General features: G+C 59.6%; 1 long non-coding RNA gene across 2 annotated transcripts in view; it reads right to left on the bottom strand.

Moving 5' to 3' along the window:
- LOC140608044 (uncharacterized) overlaps nucleotides 1–14943 on the bottom strand; it is a 317427-nt gene that overhangs the window by 29169 nt on the left and 273315 nt on the right. For both annotated transcript variants that reach the window (XR_012010001.1, XR_012010000.1), the window contains exon 4: nucleotides 6419–6707. This is a non-coding gene — a long non-coding RNA (uncharacterized lncRNA). The remainder of the gene's footprint in view (nucleotides 1–6418; nucleotides 6708–14943) is intronic.

The raw sequence follows: 14943 nt of genomic DNA, 5'->3' as shown, positions 1-14943 counted from the left end.
GTGTGAGCGCACGGACACATCCCCAGTGCCCGGGACGGCCTCTGGGACGCGGGGTTCCTGCAGAGGAGGGCGGTGTGCAGGGTGCAGGGAAAGACCCCACGGGGGACACCGCGGCTCTGTGCTTGGGCCGCCCGGGCCCCTGTTAGGAGGGGGTCACCTGCGGAGGAGTCCCCGCTCCCGGGAGCACCTGCTGGGGAGGAGCCGGCCTGTCTTCAGCCTCTCCGCCGCCCAAGGTGCCCAGCACGGGTCTGTGAACTCCGGTTGAACCGCTGCCTCGCTCTGTGATGCTGAGCAAACGAGACGACCTCCCAGGGACTCAGCGTCCTAACCTAAGGCCTGAGACCGTCACAAGGCGGAGACAAGCGGCTAGGCTCGATGTCACCCACCTGGGAGCTCGGCAGTCCCCCGCCCGCGGTTGCGTGCTCGGGGGCTGCTCACGTCCCTGCTCCCCACCACCCCGCCTGCCTCCCTGTGGGCGCCCCGTCCAGCGGAAACCCCGTGCGTCCTTAGGTCTGGCCGGGGACCCCCGCCTCCCCTGTGTCTGCCCCCATCCCCTCCCACCGCCCTCCAACCTCACGCCCCTCCTCTCTCGGTGCTTCCTCCCAGATGGGATTCTTGGCCCGTGTCTTCCTCGATCCGGGGAGTGGATCGTCGGAGCCTCGAAAAGCTGGCATCACGGGAGGCTGAGATTTGAGGCCACATCAGAACATCAGAGATTTGGGGCCACATAAGGACACGCAAAATTCCCACTCACAGGCTCTGTGCAGCTGCTCCGCTCCCAAAAGGAGTCTGAAAAGGGACGCCGTCTATAGAAAGAACATTCCAGAATCACGATTATGTAAGTCTCCTTTGACCAGAGGAGGTAGGCTGCTCTGGGGGGCGGGTCGGGGGGGAGAGGGGCCTCCCTTGGCACGCACAGGATGGGAAGCCGGTGCGGCTGGGGCACCCCCTGCCCGGGAGGTGCAGGGAAGGGGGGGTCCCCCCGAGGAAGCAGGGGATGAGGCGTCTGTGTTTTGTTTGAATTGATAATGATGTCAGTTTCGGTTATGGGCTCGTTACAACAAACGTGGGACATATTAACAGCCCTTTAATTGAATTTGGAAATAAGAAGGAGAGTCTTGAGCGGTCTCGTAAATAGCGGAAGCACCGGGGCCTCCACGCAGACAGGGGGACCGAGGCGTCCCCCCGCCCCCCACAACCGCCACCGTGACTCCCTGTGACCAGCCACCGGGCCCCGGGTGTGCACTGGGAGGATGCCCTGGTCATCACTGCTGGGCTCAGGGGCTAAGGAGGAAGGTCAGGCCCAGAGGAACTCCCAGAGCGGGGATGCAGACCCGAGGAGATGCAACCTGTTATTTATTTTTTTTAATTTTTTATTTATTCGTGAGAGACTCAGAGAGAGGCAGAGGCACAGGCAGAGGGAGAAGCAGGCTCCATGCAGGGAGCCCGACGCGGGACTCGATCCCGGGACCCCAAGGTCACACCCTGTGCTGAAGGCAGGTGCTCAACCACTGAGTCACCCGGGCATCCCATAACCTTTTATTTTTTACCCCAAACCAGCAACCTGAGAACTGCCGACTGTCCGACCCATGCAGAGACCCCCCCCTGCCCCCGGGAACCCCGCAGGGCCCGTGGCAGCCCGCTCCCTGTGGGCCTTCCCCTCCGGGAGGCGAGCTCATGGGGCCAGGGCTCCAGCCATGTCCTCGCAGAGCCCAGGCCCGACGCGGGGAATCTAGAACACTCTTCCTGTTTCGCCTCCCCCCCCTGCTTCTGCCCTGCGGCTGCGCCCCCCACCCCACAGTGTCCTATCCACCCCTACGCGGCCCCTCCCTTGTGAAATTATCCTTGTGCGTTCTCTCGGATGTGTGTTTCTTTACTCACGCCTGTCTAACCGCATACAAACAGGCCGCGTTCGCACACATATTACACGTTAGGGTTGGGGGGGGTGTGGGGGGGGCGGGAGTTGCCAAGTTTAGCAAATAAGAACAGCAGACATATAATTAAATTCGAATTTCAGACAGCCAAATCATTTTTAAAACTATTTTTAAATAGTTTAAATGTATTGTTTGCCCGAAATTCAAATTCAGGGGGCACCCGGGTGGCTCAGCGGTTGATCGTCAAGCTCTGGCCCAGGGCGTGTGACCCCGGGGTCCCGGGATCGAGTCCTGAGACGGGCTCCCTGCACAGAGCCTGCTTCTCCCTCTGCCTGTGTCTCTGCCTCTCTCTGTCTCTGTGTCTCATGAATGAATAAATACAATCTTTAAAAAAAAAAATGAAGTTCAAATTCACATTTACTGGGCATCACGTGTTTTATGCAGCCTCCCGTGGGCAGAGGGTGGTTTTGTCCTTTTGCGAAGTCTGATCACGGTGTTCACCCACTTCACCCTCAAGGGAAGACGCATCTCTAGGCCCACAGGTATAGGACAGGCCACCAGCTCCCCCCACCAGCCCCCTCCACTCCCTTCACTCTCAACGGAAGACGCATCTCTAGACCCACGGGTATAGTCGAGGCGCGTTCCTGTTAGCGGATCCACACTGCTCGGTGGCGGGCGTGCTCCTCCCCTGGGGTGCGCATCACAACAAGGATGCTTTGGGGAAGTCCCACCGCCCGCCGAAGGGAGAGAAGGACAACAGGACTGGCTCTGTCCTGGCTGCATGAAACAGCTGAGCAGCCGGGCCCCAACGACGGCTCCCCGGGTGGGGAGGAGGGACAACGCAAGGCACTTCCAGACGCGCCTCCTCGACGAGGAACAACGGAGACACCGAGATGCCTCAGGTGCGGAGCCTGAAATGTAGAACTGCACACCCACCTGCCCGCCAAAACCCACACCGGCCTAATTGTTCTGCACACACACACCCACCCACCACCACCACCACCACCACCACCACCACACCTCTCATCGGTCGCATCTTTGACTGCATCCTTGTTGCTGAAAACACAAAAATAAAGCGCATATAGCAGCCCGGTTGACATTACAGCAACAGCGTACGCCTCATTTTACCAACCATTTAACTCCCTCTAAGGACCCCGCGCAGACACGCGGGCACGTTGATGGGAGCTGTACAAAGGTCAGTGATTTGGAGGCTCTTTCCGACAATTTGCCAGGATTTTGGCATTTGTAAGCATCCATAGGACAGCTCTCTAGCAAGCTGACCTTGACAGCGAATGGGATAAATAAACCTTCAATTTACCCCCTCCAGCTCTCCGCGAGCCGGGCCGGTCCCCGCGGAGCCTTCACCTGTCCATACCGTTCAACTGCCTGCAACTTCCGACTGACGATCATCCAGCGCTCGGCGGCCCAGTGACAAACACCATCTAACAGATAAGGCTTCTGAAAAGTCAAAGCCAATACTGCTTCCATTGAAAATTTAATGCCGGCTCCGTCTTGGCCCATCATTCTTCCGACTGTTGCGCGTGTCCCGAGAGGCCCTTGAAGCTAAAGCTCTGCTCCATAACAGGTAATGACGTGGCATTTAATGATACTGTCCAAAGTGATCCCGGTCTTTGGGAAGTAATGTGCACTCATGTACCAGATAAGCACCGCCGAACGTACCGAGCCGCCGTATCTTTCACGGCCCTGTCACCAGACTCGATGTGACACGTCCCCGGCCATCCTACCTGCCGCGCCTCCGACCCCCGCCGCCGCCGGCCCGATCGCACGTTCTCCGCGCAGGGCTCCAAGGCGCCGGGGCAGCTCAGGCGAAAGGTAGGACGGGAACGTACCCGCAATTAAGTACTCACGGCCTCTTTCAATACTTCAGTGCTCTTGGATCCGCTACTAAAATCTGTGCTTTATACCTCACCGAAAAGTGTCCTTAATCGACTCTGACATGTTTTATTGGAGGCAGAAAAAATGTTTCAGGATGATAGATAAGGTTAAAGATGTTACTACGCTGATCATTTACTCGAGCGCCGGGCACCACACACACACACATAAAAAAAAAAAAATTCCAAACAGAGCCAAAAACCATTTACATCATTCATCGGATGCAACAGAGAAAGGAGGGGAAAAAAAAAAAAAAACACCCTTATCTGACAGCCCGTTTTTGCTGATGGGACAAAGCGCACATTTTCAATTTTCTGACAAAGTTCTGTTGTTTACGCAGATAAGGGGGAAAACAACTGGAATGTTCCCACCACCTGCCCGTAAGGGTGGCAACGCGACCTCGGCGGCGCAGGCCCTGGAAGGCGGCACCCGCAGCAGCACCTGCAGCAGCACCCGCAGCAGCACCCACGCCGACGGCTTCATCCGGACGCTGCAGCCCCGCCTCCGGGCGCCGGGCAGCCTCAGGCCCCGTCCCCCCACCCAGGCTGGGCCCCGTGACTACTCCCCGGGGGCAGAAAGTCCTGCCCCGACGGCGCTGGCCCCGCACAGCTGCAGCGGGGAGCCCGGGAGCCGCCAGCCGAGGGGCCTTTGACAACCTGGCTTTGCACGGACCCCGCGTGTGGCTGTCCCTGGGTGCTCGGCTGGCATGGGTGGCGCAGAGGTGGAGGCCCGCGCCTTGCCTGGGGCGGCTCTGCTGCCACCTCGGGGGGGCTGGAGGCCCCACAAGCCCCGGCAATGCTCCAGCAGGTGGGCCTGCAAACGCCACCCCCCGCCCCCCGCCAGGCGGCCACCGAGCCTCCGGGGCCCCCCTCCACCGGCAGAGCCCAGAGCTTGCGAGTCTGGGTCCCGTGGCCACGGGGATGGGGCAGGTGTCAGGCCCGGAGCAGACGCACGTTCACGGGCCAGCGCCCTCGGCTGCAAAGGGCAGGGCACAGAGGCAGCAGTGAGGACTTGCAAGCACCATCCCTAACGCCCTAGTGACAGGGGTCGGTGGTGGACGATGGCTGCGGTCGAGGGGACCATACCCCCCAGCCGGGCCCAGGAGGGCGGCCTCCACCCAGCACACCCCGCGTGGAAACACGCCCCTCACATTTCGGTGCTATTTTCTAGAAGTCTCTTAGAGCAGCGTAGAGACAGGACTATTTCCCAAACAACTCCTGCCCTGAGGGACCGACGTTCCTTTTTTTTTTTTTTTTTTTTTTTAATATTTTTTTCTTTATTTATTTATGATAGTCACACAGAGAGAGAGAGAGAGGCAGAGACATAGGCAGAGGGAGAAGCAGGCTCCATGCACCAGGAGCCCGACGTGGGATTCCTTATCAACCTGGCCCATCCGCACCTGCCAGGCCCACCTTCGGGGCGGAGGGGGCATCTCAGCTGACCCCGGTCACCCGGGCCAGAGGAGGCCGAGCTCGGCGGGAAGACGGTGGCAGATGAGATAATGTGATTGAACAGTCAACCTCACGGACACCGAGGGGAAACCACGCAGAACCTAATAAGGTTGCTTCTTTGCAAACCCATCGTCCTGGGCAGCCAGCAAACATCGTAGGGCGAACAAAGCACTCGGGCCACAGCCACGCGGTGCGCAGGGCTGCGGTGTGACTCGAGGGCACGTATGTGCCTTTAAAAATGCTTAACGGTGGGGCACCTCGTGGCTCAGGGCGTGACCCGGGGTCCCGGGATCGAGTTCCGCATCAGGCTCCCCACAGGGAGCCTGCTTCTCCCTCAGCCTGGGTCTCTGCCTCTCTTTCTCTCTCTCTCTGTCTCTCAGGAATAAATAAATAAAATCTTTAAAAAAAATAAAATAAAATGATGGGGCACCTGAGTGGCTTTGATGGCTAAGCATCTGCCTTCTGCTCAGGTCATGATCTCAGGGGACTCTGCGTCTCCCTCTGCCCCTGCCCCCCCCCCCGCCCCACCATCACTCACACTTGTGTGCACTTGCTCTCTCTAATAAATAATTTTTTTAAAAAAATGCTTCATCAGCAGTTCCCTTCTTGTGATGACCACGGTCAAATCACTACGTTGCACGCCTGAAACTAACATAACACTGTGCACTCACTAACCTAGAATTAAGATCTTTTTTTTTAAGATTTTTTTTCTAGATATATTCATTTATTTATGATAGACATAGAGAGAGAGAGAGAGAGAGAGGCAGAGACACAGGCAGAGGGAGAAGCAGGCTCCATGCACCGCGAGCCCGACGTAGGACTCGATCTCGGGTCTCCAGGATCGCGCCCTGGGCCAAAGGCAGGCGCTAAACTGCTGAGCCACCCAGGGATCCCCTAGAATTAAGATCTTAAAATAATAATAATATAAACGCCTAAAACTGAAATTCTAAAAATCACAGATTAACATGCTTGATTTTAGGTGTATTGCAGAGCTCCACCGACGACCGTGGACGTACCACCTCTGGCGTTCCCAGAGACTTGATGCAAATGGGGCCTCGTGACCAATAGTCGTCACCGGCATCTATAAACCAGGGACATTTAAAAATTAGGAAGCTCCTCTTGGAAATATCCCACCTGTCGGAGTAGTTTTTCTAGACCTGCTGTTGCTTCTATCAGAAGGAGGAAGAACATTGTACATACCTGGCTGGGATCCATCGAGATGGTCAAGTCACGGGAAACAGGAGACACGACGACCACATTGACTATGGGATCCTAGAGCGGCCTCCCCCAACACACACACAAAAGGATGTTAGTGGGACAAACTGGTGGAATCGCGACAAAATTGGGACTTGAGCACTGGTATCGGATGCAGGCTGGTGTCTCGGTTCTGACAAACGTGGCCTGGGAAGGGCAGTCGCTGACGTTCAGGGGCACCAGGTGAGGGGCGTGTGAGGACGCCGTGTATCAGCTTCGAGACTCATCTGCACACCTAAAGTCATTCCAAAAAGAAAACAAAAAAATGTATCTGAGAAAAAAAAATGGGAAGAACCAAACCAAGATGACCGCGTACCTCCTCGACACGCTCCGACTTCACTCGCTGGTCCTGGCGCTTAGAGCCTGGAACCTTCGGGACCCCACACCCCCATCCCCGAGGTACGTGTCCACAACACCCCACGCCATACCGCACCCGTATTTTCTGGTGGGGGTGCCGCCGTGTGCATCACGGTCAGCCCTGGCCCGTCGCCTCGGCTTGGCGTCTGTGCGATGGCAGGGAGGGAGCACAACAGGGAGCACAGCCTGGTCTGTGGAGCCCACCACTGACCAGAGGAAAGGACATTCAGGGGCACCTGGGCGGTTCAGGGCATGACCCCGGGGTCCTGGGATCGAGTCCCGCATCGGGCTTCCCATAGGGAGCCTGCCTCTCCCTCTGCCTGTGTCTCTGCCTCTCTCTGTGTGTCTCTATTGAATAAATACATAAAATCTTTATTAAAAAAAAAAAAGAAAAAGGAAACACAACACCAAGGCGGCTCAGTGGCAGATACGTGGACCCCACAGCCCACAGGGATGTTCTCCACTGACACCCTCCCTCGTGGCCGCCCAGCCACAGAGCCCCAGCTGCTCAGGGCTCTCCCCACCACCCCTTTCCCGACTCAGAGCCCCTGGGGCCGGGCAGAGAGGCTCCTCGGGGTGGGCAGAGGGGTACGCTTGGCTTCTCGTGGGCTGCTGACTCCCTAGCTCTCACGCAGAGGGCTTGTTGCACCTCCAGCCCCCGAGTTTCTCACTCAGCAGGTGTGGGGCCGCGCTTTGACAGCCGCCGCTGTGGGCAACGCAAGACGTGAGGCCAACGTATCCTTAGGGTCAGAACTCACTGTTGACGCGCTGGCCTCGCGTCTTGCGTTGCCCACAGCAGCGGTTCTCAAAGCGCAGCCCCGGAACGGAAGCAGCGGCACCACCGGGGACCCTCAGGACGTGAGAATTTGTGGGTTCACCCCAAACCTGCTGAATTCACCCTGGGGCCCGGGGGACCCCTAGCTTGGTTCTCTTAACCGTGGAGCCACCCACATGTTAACGAGTTCTACTGCCCGTTCAGAGCCCGGTGCGGCGCTCGATCTCACAGCCCCGAGATCATGAGCTGAGCTGAAATCAAGGGTCAGACACTTAACCGACTGAGCCACTCGGGTGCCCCAAATGTACCTCCGTGCTTTTAGTCCTGTTTGGATAGTTCCCTCATCATAAATTTATTGTTATTTATATTTGTTTCAGGCCTCCGTCCCTGACCGGGTCGCTGGCAGTCTGTAACCAGAGCCTGATGCTGGGGTCTGGAGCTCCGCCCCGCTGGGCACCCTCTGGGCCTCCCTGTCCTCATCTGTAAAGCGAGGGGAACCTCACCAGCACCCACCTGGCGGGGCTGCCGTGAGGATTACAGGAGCCGATACGTGTGGACTGCTGCTCACAGGCCCCGGCGGCGCCCAGGGTGCGCTGGTGAACGGTGCCGGTGCACCCCAGGCAGGACATGGGCCTGGGAAACGGAGCCAGGAACACAGGTGGGAAGGGGCTGAGACCCTCAGGAGGACTCTGAGCAAGATGGACTTCGGAGGGGCCACAGGGAGGGGAAAGCAGCCCTGGGGTAGAACGAGGTCACGGCCGGCCGGCCAGAAAGCTGGCTCCACCACCACCAGGGAGGCCTGGCCCAGCCTGGCCCAGGCCTGGACCGGCACCCCCGCCCACCGGCTCGGGCAGGGGGAGCTGCTGAGCTGGGGTCCCTCCCCAGGCCCAGCGATCAGCCTCTCCTCCGCCGCCTCTGCACCTGCCCCGGGGACAGCCCAGCTCGCCCTCACGGGGCTTGTCCACCTTCTGTCCCCCAGGCCTGGCTTGTCCACAGCCTGTGCCTTGTTTTGTTTCAGAAACAATATAACAAAATGAGTGTATCTTTCGGGTTATTAATTTTCTGACTTGTTGTTGTTGTTGTTTACTTATCTAAATGGAAGCTGCTTTAATCCCCAACCAGCTGCTATATGAAGTGTGAGGAGCAATCGAAAACCCAGCTCTGTGTGTGGCTGGAAGCTCACCCGTCGAGGCTGGAAGAAACATTTTCTCCTCTTGCCGGAGAGAAGGCCAAAAAAAAAAGAAAGACAGAACCTGTGTGATTAGGTTTAGTCCGCTGCACCGTGACTCAGGTACTTGGCTACTCAGGCTGGGCCCCCGAACCCCGTTCCTGCCCTGTGTGGACCAGGCCCAGCTGCAGGTGCAGCCACGTCTCAGCCCCCGGAGCTCACGAGGGTCTGGTGTGGGCACATGGTCCACAGAGGGGGTCGGGGGTGGTCGGCCAAGGCCTCAGAGCCAGCCAGGCCTAAGGCGGGTGGGAGAAGACGGGGCTCAGGGTCGGGGTGGGCATGGCTTGCTGTTGGTGGTGAGAGACAAGAGTCCTCAGGGCTTGCAGGGCAGTTGGCATCAGGCTCTGCACAGTGAGCCCCGACCCCAGGCTCAGATCCTGGGACAGGCGAGGCCCTGACCCACCTGGACAGAGAAGAAACCAGGTAAGTCCTTCCGCTTCATCCTTACACGCCTGTGCCGTCACCCGCCAGGTCAGGTGGGTGCCTTAGAGTCTACCTCCCTGAATGGCACCTCACCGCCTCCCTCCAGAGGAGAGGCTGAGGCTCTGGCTCCCAGTAGAGGAAAACCCAAGGGCCAAGCAGAGAAAAGCCCTGACACCTCATTCCTGCCCAAAGCACGGCTGGGAGGGTTCATCTTCGCCAAACTGCCTGGGCCCCAGGGCGCCCAGATATTTGGTGGGACTCAGAGAGGGTGCTTGGGTGCTTGAGCTTAGCATCTGAGTCAACAGCTCGAGTAAAGCAGGTGGCACTCCGGAGCGTGGGTGGGCCCCATCCAACCCGCTCAAGGCCTGACCGCAACGGGAAGGCTGACCGCTGCCCGGGTGGCAGAGAGGCCTCTTGCCCGGCAGCCCGGGTGGCAGAAGGTCACCTGTTCCCGGGCCTCCAGGAGCCTGCTGGTTCTGCTTCTCTGGGGAACCCTGACAGCTCAGCTGCTCCCCTGAAGACCCCAGCCAGAGCCTGAGTGCCAGGCTGCCGCGGAGGGAGGCCGGGAGGCCGGGCCAGGGCCCTCTCCGCAGAGTCCCTCCGACCAGTCTCAGGACTAGTCCCACGGGGTTGCGGCCGCGCCGAGCCGGGAGACGGGCACAGCACGAGCCACGGCGTGAGGGGCGCATGTCTTCCTCGAGTTCACTCTGCGTGATGTCATCAGCCTCAAACTCCCTCTTTCACACTAAAGCAGACGTAGCTATTAATAAACACCATGCAAACTCTGCGTGACTTAAAAAAAAAAAGAAATCACAAGATGATAAAGTTCAGCATTGCAGTAGGAGCCATGGGCTCTGGCTTCAAGATTCCCTTTTTGCCCCCGGAACGGGCTGCACCCACAAGGGGAGGAGCCTGGGGTGCCAGGGCCAGGGTGGATTGGTCGGTCGGTCAGTCTGTCTGACCACCTTTTCCATCCCGAAGAGTCAAATTGGCATGCAAGGGCCCCCAGAATCCGGGACAAGGCTTTGGACCCTCGGACACAAAGATTCTCTTTTGTCTACACGCAGCCCCATGCTCAGGAACTGCAATTTGAGAAGAAGGAAAGACACCCTGGAAGTCCCTTTGAGACCCCAAGGGAGGGCCCTCCAGGTTCACCTCGGCCCCCACATCAGCCTTCCCCCCCAAGGACCCCACCCCCACCCCATGGTCTGGGCTTCCCTGCACCTGGCCCGGCCCCAGCCTCTGGACGGAAAGCACAAACTCAAGCTTGCGTGTCCTGGGCAAGGAGAAAGCCAGCTGCCATCGCTGAGCCAACCTGAACTCAGATTTGAAGTATTCCCAGTGGCCCCGGCCCCTCGGGGGCTTCGTTAGGTCAGGGGGCCTGCGCTGTGTGGAAGCCGGGGCCGTGCGGTGAGGACCTGGCTGGAACTCGGCCGCCTCCTGCACACGCGTCCGCGCCCCCAGAAGCGGGTGGACCCGGACCGGGAGCCGACTAGCAGAAGAGGCTGATTCGCAGGAACAGGCCTCTTTGCTGAAGGATGGGGCTTGGCCACCAGGATCAAAACCTCCCTTTAGGGGCACCTGGGGGGCTCAGGGGTTGAGCACTGCCTTCAGCCCAGGTCATGACCCTGGGGTCCTGGGATCGAGTCCTCCATCGGGCTCCCCGCAAGGAGCCTGCTTCTCCCTCTGCCTGTGTCTCTGCCTCTCTCTCTCTCTGTGTCTCATGAATAAATAAATAAAATCCTAAAAAAAAAAAAAAAACTCCCTTTATTTCAACTCTGCATATTATTTTACTTAAAATGTGCACACAGGCACGTGCACACAGGTGCACACACACCCCCCGCTGGACAGCATGCCTCTGAAACGTCACAGGCTGTCCCACGAGCCGTCCCACTTGCCCTGGATCTCCCCGGGTGCCACACAGCCCTACCTGGCCCCTGGCCCCTGGCCTGCAGTCCCCACTTGGACACGGGTCTTGGTGGCACCGCCTCATCACCCCTTCTGTGACTGCGGCCTCCTCTCCTCCTGCTGTGACAGAGGAGGCTCTAGGGGGCCAAGGAAACTGCAGCCAGGGCATCTGCTCTATGCTTACAGGGATCACGTGCCCTCCCGAGCTCCTCGCCGTCTCAGTGGGGTCCCCAGCATCCATCTCCCGTGGTTACGAGACCAGCGAAAGGAAGGGGTGCTCCATAATCCGTGAGCCTAAGGATGACGGGGTGACCCGCTTGCTCTGTGGCAAAGCCCACGCCGGGCCTGCACCCCACACTGTCCCTTAGCAGCACAGCTCCAGGATCCCCCGCTCTCTGCCCTCCGCTGTGTCGCAGCAGCTAGCAAGGACATTTTCTGGAACCTCCTGGAGGCTGCCAGGGAGAACTCGCCCAGCATTTAGGAGGCCGAGGCCTGGTCACTGGCCCTCTGACAGCGGTGGAACTTTGGTGGCAGCCTGCGGAGCACCGGGCTGTGTGCTGGAGGCACCTGCAGGTGCTGCCCGTGGTCCCCAGCACAGTCACGGCTCCCGGGCAGCGGAGCCCAGCACCGACCATCATTCTTCCCGCCCATCTGTGCGTTTTAGAGGCACGACCCCCCGCCCCCGTATTAACCCTCTCCCTCCTGGAGACGTCCAGAGTCACTCCTGCTTCCTGCAGAACGTATCTGGTCACGAAAATACGCAGAGCACATGCCTCGTGTATTTGACTCGATGTAAAACATTGCCTTCCCTGGGACCATCCGAGAACATTCCTCTGGGGGCTCTTTTTTTTTTTTCCTTAATTCTTTTTTAAAGATTTTATTTGTTTATTCATGAGAGACACAGAGAGAGAGAGGCAGAGACACAGGCACAGGCAGAGGGAGAAGCAGGGAGCCCAACGCGGGACTCGATCCCGGGACCCCGGGGTCACCCCCTGAGCCGAAGGCAGATGCTCAAGGCTGAGCCCCCCAGGGGCCCCTCCACTGAGGGCTCTTGGCCCAGTGAGGGACCGACACGGTCAGCAACAGGTGCAATCCTGAGGGTTTTCAATCACAAGGATTTTGAAACGTTTTATCCCTTGTCCCACTTCACCTTGTTGCTCCCCGAACCCCCAGACGGCAAGAGGGGAGCTCTTCTTTAGGTTCAAACCTGCTGGGCCATAAACTCCGGGTCACTATGCAAACCATCGGTTGTCCTATAACCTTAGGGTATTAAATCCTGTTGGCAAAACATGTTCAGCTCTCTGAGAATCTGAGATCATCTCATACGAAGGTGGTAGCCAGAGGGGGTTCACGCCGGTTTCCCCAGGGTCTCCCCGGGAGCTGGGGACTCCGTTCCGGCCGGGGGCATGCGGGCTGGTCCCCGCTGCTCCACCCCCCTCTGCCCTGCTGCTAATGTGCAGACTTCATCCAGTCCTCTCTAAACTGATGGCCACAGTCTGCTTTTTCTTTGTTTTTTTTTTCTTTTAGAAAGCAGCAGTGGGGTGGGGGGTGCAGAGGGGGAGGGAGAGAAAGAATCCACGCTGAGCGCGGAGCCCCACACGGGGCTGAATCTCACGCCCCTGAGATCATGACCTGAGCTGCAATCCAGAGTCCGCGCTTAGCCGCCCGAGCCGGCCAGCGCCCCGAGCACAGGCCACTTCTGAAAATGTGTCCACCGGAGAGCTCTGTCTTTAGGTCATCCAGGACAGGCCAAGCTGCTTAGAGGCAGAGAAACGAAGACAAGAGGCCAACCCCTCCCTTACAGGGAGCTATGCGAGCACCTGCCGGCCCGGGGCACACGGGAGCACGCGGGAGCACGGCGGCAGGCAAGACCAGCTCCCGGCTCCCGTTCTTAGCAGGTGACCCCGCCGGGAAGCAGCCACACACAGGAGCAAGCCCGATCGTCTCAGCCAGTGACAAACGTCGTGCGGGACACAAACCCGTTGATGTGATACAGAGTGTCCCGGGGTGAGCGCGCAGGCGGCAGGCGTGTCTTCAGACACGAGTGTGCAAAGGCCTCTCCGGGGACGTGAGATGCAAGGGGCCACCTGCCAGAGGGGCCGGAGCGGAGCATGCGGGCAGAGGGGGCGGCCGGGCAGGGGGACCCGCATGCTGGGGGGCGGAGAGGAAGGCCAGTGTGGCCAGAGCGGCGCCAGGGCCGCGGCGGGTGGGAGAAAAGGAGGTGCGCACCTGAGGCCTGGGGGTGCATGTCGGGCCGGTGGGTACCTGGGCCGGGCGGGCTCTATTCCAAGGCACGGGGAAGCCTCCAGACGATTCCATCCAGCCGCTGGCCCATCAGGCTTATACCCCTGCCCCGCGCCACTGTGCCCCGCGCCCGCCCCAGGCCTCCCAGGCTTGGGCCCCGTCGCCACACCTGGAGATGAAGCGTCCAAGCCCTAAGCCGCCTGGTGCCTCCCTCGGAGATGAGCCCGGGGCCTTGCCGACCTCCGCACCCCACAGAGTCTAGCACCGCTGCGCACACGCTCACTCCAGCCGGTGACCCGGGACCCACACGGTGGAAACCTGGGGCCGTGCTGGGGTCAGGAACCCCTCCGTCGTGGGCCTCCCCGAGCCCGCAGGCGGCCTGAACCCCACGGACTGCGGAGGTACACGCACGACCCCCGTGGTTTTCGGCAGCAACACAGCTCCCCGTCTGTCCAGCACCTGCCCGTCCACCGACTCAGCAGACAGACTCGCGCTGGACACTACGCGGACAGGCCGTGTGCCCGGCGCTAGGACGCCACATCGAACAGGCCTGCGTGAGTATTGCTGTACACACACTAGTGCAAACTCAGCAATTAAGGCAGCCGTTTGTTAGCTCGAAGGTTCCCTGGGTCGGGCATCGGGCACAGCTCAGGGGAGTCTCCTGCTGAGGGTCTCACTTGGGCTGCAATCAAGATGTTGGCCGGGGGGTCTGATCGCCGCTGAGGCCCAGGGGCCCTCTCTGAGCTCCCCGGGTGGAAGCCGAACCCAGTTCCCTGCGGTGGCAGGAAGGAGGCCCCCGGCTCCCAGACCCCCCACAGGCCCCTGCTGCAGCGCAGCAGCTGCTTCTCCAAGACCCACAGGATCTCTGCTGCTTCAAGGCCCCGGCTTCTTCTCTTTTAGAGCGTTTGCCTGATTAGGTGAGGCCCACCCAGGATCGTCGCCCTCTTGATGCACCTCGAAGCCGACGCCCCTGGGACCTCCCTTTGCATCTGCGAAATCCTTTCACCTTTGCCATGAGCCCCATCAGAGTCGCGCGTCTCCCCTAGGTTCCCGGGGGGGGGGGTTCCGCGGGGCACCCGCCCGGGGCAGCGGGAATCTCGGGGCCACCTGGCACACCACCCTGACGGAGCTCCGCTCGCAGCCGGGGAGGCCAACCTCAATACTGGCTGTGGAGGTGGCGGCGGCGCCAGGGCCCCGTGGGCCAGCATCTCACTCCATCCCTGGCTGGGTGCCATGCCCACCGCTGCCTGCCACCCCGGGTGCAGCGCTGCCTCCCCTCGCTCACACATGCTCTCACACATTCTGTGACAACTGTCAGTGGCTTATTCATCATCTCAGATTGCAACTTTCTGTTTTCTCAGACACCCACTTTAATACCCTGACATTTCCGTTCAGCCCATAACATTCTGTCAATTGTTTACATCCTCCTCTCACACTGATTGGCTTTTCAGTTGCGCTCTTGGTCTTCCCAGTCCTGGTGCGCGATGCTGACGGGGAGGCTCAGAGTCACTCCCTCACCGGCCACGCCGCCGGATC

This window comes from Canis lupus, chromosome 1, assembly GCF_048164855.1.
Source record: "Canis lupus baileyi chromosome 1, mCanLup2.hap1, whole genome shotgun sequence".
In the NCBI taxonomy this organism is placed as follows: domain Eukaryota; kingdom Metazoa; phylum Chordata; class Mammalia; order Carnivora; family Canidae; genus Canis; species Canis lupus.
The sequence above is the reverse complement of the archived record's forward strand: the minus strand, read 5'-3'. Positions and strand labels throughout refer to the sequence as shown.